Here is a 4,889-nt window from a genome sequence, read left to right on the forward strand (position 1 = left end):
TTCTCTTTTCTCGCCAAACACCTTTCTGGACCTGGCACCCTCTTTCCAAGTTCAGAATTTATTTGGGACAGGTAATCAAAAATGAAATGAAGTTATTTTAGTCCTTATTGAAAGGAAGGAAATGGAAGACTGGGCTTTTTCCTGATATGCTAAGAGACAAAAGGATGGGACAATGCCTCCTGGTAGGTATTTGGCCAATGATGATTTGTTGGGTTCCTCCCCTACTACAGAAATCACTATGCTCGTTTGTCTCAAACTTTAAAATTGAGAATAACAGTGACACATAATTAAATCAGTATCAAGATCATTTAAAACACCATCTTGGAGGGGAAGAAAGATCTACAGTAATCTTACAAATTCATTAATTCATTCAATAAATATTTATTGTCATTTAACTCCAAGTCTTCTGCCCCTTGGCTTTTAATGCTCAGGAAATATTTCCCACTGGTCCATACGCCATATCCCTTCTGCTCCAGTCAGGCTGGCGGCCTCACTGGTATGCACATGTAACTCATCCAGTTAGTTCCAATCTTTATACATTTGTCCATGTTGTATCCCTGACCTGAAATGCCTCTTTCCTCTTCCGTCCTTCCTGACAAAATCAAATCCATCTTTCAAGTCCCATATCTTCCATAAAGTCTCCCTATGCTACTCTCCTACCCTGATCCCTGGGAGTCAGTCAGTCAACATTTAAGCTCTTAATCAATATCTGTGCTAAATTCTGGCAACACAAATACAAGCAAAGAGAAAGTCAGTTCCTGACCTCAAAGAGTTTATAGTCTAAAGAGGGAGTGTCAGCCTGAAAGTTTGGTTAAAGGGGGCAAACGTGCTAGATGACATGTAAATCCATATTATTTATTCCCTTAAAGCTAGCCAAATACATACATGTATGGAGCCAGATAAAATCTGACTGCCTGAACAAAAGAATGAGAAAGCTTAAATACATTTTCGAACCATCCCAATTCAGGGTGGCTGTGTCACTCAAATTTATGATCTCCATAAATCATTGTATGAGGAAAGAATTTTTTTTCTTTCTATTGTTTTTTGGAGGGGGGAGGGCAGGGTAATTGGGGGTAAGTGATTTGCCCAAGGTCACACAGCTAGTAAGTGTTAAGTGTCTGAGGTCGAATTTGAACTCAGGTCCTCCTGCCTCCAGGGCCAGGGCTCTATTCACTGTTCCACCTAGCCGCCCCAGGAAGGAATTTTCTTAATTGAATAAGTGATAAATACAATAAAATAAGACAGATGAGAAAGTGTCAATTGAAATCATGACCCAGGATATCTGTGTTTTTTTTTTTTACCATTAACATGCTATACATATATGCGTTCGACAAAAGAATATAAAATCCTTATCCAAAATAAATTCAGTAACTCAGAGGTTTCTCAGAGAAAGAAAAACAGATTTATTACCTCCCGCAGGAAAGGGGGGTGAGTCATCACCACCAAAAGCAGTCTGGTGAGAGAGGCCCCCAAATACAAAATGTAAAGCTTGGTTATATATCCAAAAGACCACCCCTTCCCCCCCTTCCTCTGTCCTGTTCCCGTTAATTAGGAACTGAGCCTCACAATCTTGACCACAAAAATCTTGGCATCAAAGGTGAAATGTCGATATAAAAAATAGATACAAAAGCAGAAGATACACGTCTAGCAGAATGAATATGAACATGAAAGCAGAAAAATATGTCATCAGTATCAACTTAGATATAAAAGCAGAAGACAAATGTTCTAACATCAATATAGATATGAGAGCAGACAATATTTCATGCATCTTAGGTCATAGTGACCTTTGTAACAGGATTTCCAATTTTATATTTGTACAGGTCAGATGGTGGTCAGTGGAAACAAGTCTGGGACATTTGGGCCTGTGGTTAAATCTGAAGGGTCTGTACTTTCCCCTCCTACACATCAGCTTAGCTTAGCAGAAACTTCAACTTAAGAACAGGGAAGTAAAGCAAGGGTCCCAAGCTCCCAAACTCAAGCCTGGGCTTCTGGCTACTCATTGCAAACCTTGCTAGATCTTAGGGTGCAGTAGAAACTTAAGTCTAGCACCCAGGCAATCTATTATTAAATATTTGACAAGTCATCACTTCTATCCCACTTACATAGTATATGCCCCCAAAAATTAAGATAAGAAAAAGTTCCAGTATTCAAGGGTCTCATCCTTAAAGTCAGTCAGAAAATCAGCCCCATCTGGCTTTGGTGACATAGAAGAGGCATTCTCTGAGTTTACTCAGAGAACAAAGAAGCTGTTAGGTCCAGGCTCTTCTGGCCCTTATAGAGGTTTATTAAATGAGTATTAAATGGATCAGGAGACAACAGTAAGAAGAAGCTGGAAAGGGGGCAGAGGGAGGGGGTATTCTCTTGAGAGCAGGATGCAGTCCAGAGCTGTGAATCCTGGAGGGGAGTGAAGAGGGGGCTGGTTGGTATGCCATACTTAAATGGAGCTTCTGGGAGGAGCTCTCCACCCTCTAATCAGAGTGAGGGGTCCCGGGGGCAGAGGGCAGAATTGTGGAAAGAGTTGTGGGACAGAACGTATTTGACTGCCGTAACTACAACACCCTAATTATGCCTCAGTTTCTGCATCTGTAAAATGGCAACAGTACTACTTAGAATCCCTACCACATGTGTTTATAGGATTGTTTTTGACTAGGCAAAGGAGACCATTCTCTGCATCATTTCTTACCTAGCCTTAATCACTGAATGGGCTGTTTGTCCTTCATTCTGGGGCCGGCGCAGCTCTCTTACTCACTGTGCAACTTGGCTGCCCCTTGTCTTTCATTCTTGAGCAGGACCATAATGTCAGGGAAGTGATGGCATGACATGCAAGTAAATTAGATTTAAGTGAGGTAGGGCTGTGCAAAGTCACCAGCCTCACTTTCATCTCCAGAGCCATCTGGGTCCAGTGACAGGATATCTATCTATCAGGACGACTGGAGATGGTCTTGGATGCAGTGGGGATCCTTGGCCTTTTTCAAGCTAAGGTCCTTGACAGGTCTTAATTTGACTGAGGCAAAGTCTATGTTTAAGGCTTAATGAGAAATGAAGCAAAGAATGGCTTCCTTAAAAAAAAAAAAAGATCTGGGGGCGGCTAGGTGGCTCAGTTAATAGAGCACCGGTCCTAGAGTCAGGAGGACCTGAGTTCAAATGTGGCCTCAGACACTCAACATTTACTAGCCGTGTGATCTTGGGCAAGTCACTTAACCCCAAATGCCCCTCCAAAAAAAAGATCTGGGAGGGAAGACCATCAGGGTTTCTGGCCAAAATGGAAACAATTATTTACATTCATTCTGAGCCAATCAGGGCCCAAACAATGACTAAGTAGGGTTTATTTTAGCCTGGGACCTACTATTGGCCAATCAAGGAGAACCAGGGTGATTTGGGGTTAAGGCTGGTATTTAAGAGAAAGGAAGGAAAAAAAGTTTCAGAGATTAAAAATGTATATTCCCTTTGGGCAGAACACCCATATGTAAGGGTGGACAGAAGGAAAGAAAAGAAAGAAAGAGAGAAAGAAAGAAAGAAGGAGGGAGAAGGAAAGCAGGAAAGCTGTGTTGCCCAGCTGGCCAGTTCCAGCTTGGTCCCCTGAGGGCAGCTCCTTTTCTGCTCACAGAGGCCACTGTTCTCAGAGGATGGTGACATCAGGAAGGGGTGCCATGACATGTAAGTGAATTGGCACTGCTATGAATGAGACTGGGAAAGCCCTTAGCTCCAAAAGGCCAAGGACCCTACTGTATCCTGGGCCATCTCCGGGCGTCCTGATCGATATCTGGCCACTGGACCCAGATGGCTCCGGAGGTGAAAGTGAGGCTGGTGACTCTGCATGGCCCGGCCTCACTTAAACCCTGTTTAGTTGCACGTCATGGCATCACCTCCCTGATGTCATGGTCCTCTTCGAGGAGAAGGACAAACAGCAACCACCACCATGGGATTTAAGAGCTGAATGTGACCTTAGGGATCATCCAGGTCCAATCACCTCATTTTACAAGTGGGGAAACTGAGGCATTGAGGCAGGGTCTTGGCTCAGAGGTCTTAATAGGCTTTCAGTAATGCTCCTTTACCGAGGGCAGTTTCCTTGGGGGTTGTGTAAGGGCTAACGGGACCATGAAGGAAAGGATTTTTCATACTCCTGGAAAGGAGTGTTACCCAAGATCACACACAGATAGCAAGCAGTGAGAGCCAGGACCTGAGCCCTGGTCCTCTGTCTTCAGATCCAGGACTCCTTCTCCCCTCTGCTGCTTTGTCCCTTGGCCAACCCTTTCTGTAATTTGCTTGGCGACTGTGTATGACTTAATATGCCAGGATAGATTTATATTCCTCTCTTCTCTCTTCCTCCTGGGGTAAGTAAACAAGCGAGAAGTTCCTTCCTGGCTTCCGGACTTTGGAAAGAAGGAGGCAGAGTCAGCTCAGGGCCGGGTCCTAGACTTCCCTGACACCTTTGAACTCTGCCCCCTTATGGGGGGGGGAGACGGGTGAGAGGCTGGTGCTCAGGACTGTCAGGCACACTGCACAGCAGCCAGAGACCCCAAGAGCTGTAGAGGAACTCACCACCTCTGGGCATTTTAAAAAATGACATTTGTTTGAGGGTCATTTCAGAAATTGTCCCCATATATTTTTTATTACCTGAGTTAAAGGCATGGGCAGAAATAACAGCATACCTCTGTGTCTCAATGACTCACACTTTCCAAATATTAGAATTCTGACATGCTAATTAATCAATCAACAAGTATTAATTTATAAAGCACCTATTCTGAGTAAGGCACCATGTTAGGTTATGAACATACAAGTACAGAGAATGAAACAGTCCTTGTTAACTTCACTCTGACATGGAAGATAATGTATATCCATCCATCCATCCATCCATCCATCCATCCATCCATCCATCCATCCATCCA

Source organism: Petaurus breviceps, unplaced genomic scaffold (assembly GCF_028583685.1).
Source record: "Petaurus breviceps papuanus isolate PSGF00001 unplaced genomic scaffold, PetGlider_PUasm1.0 428, whole genome shotgun sequence".
NCBI lineage: Eukaryota > Metazoa > Chordata > Mammalia > Diprotodontia > Petauridae > Petaurus > Petaurus breviceps.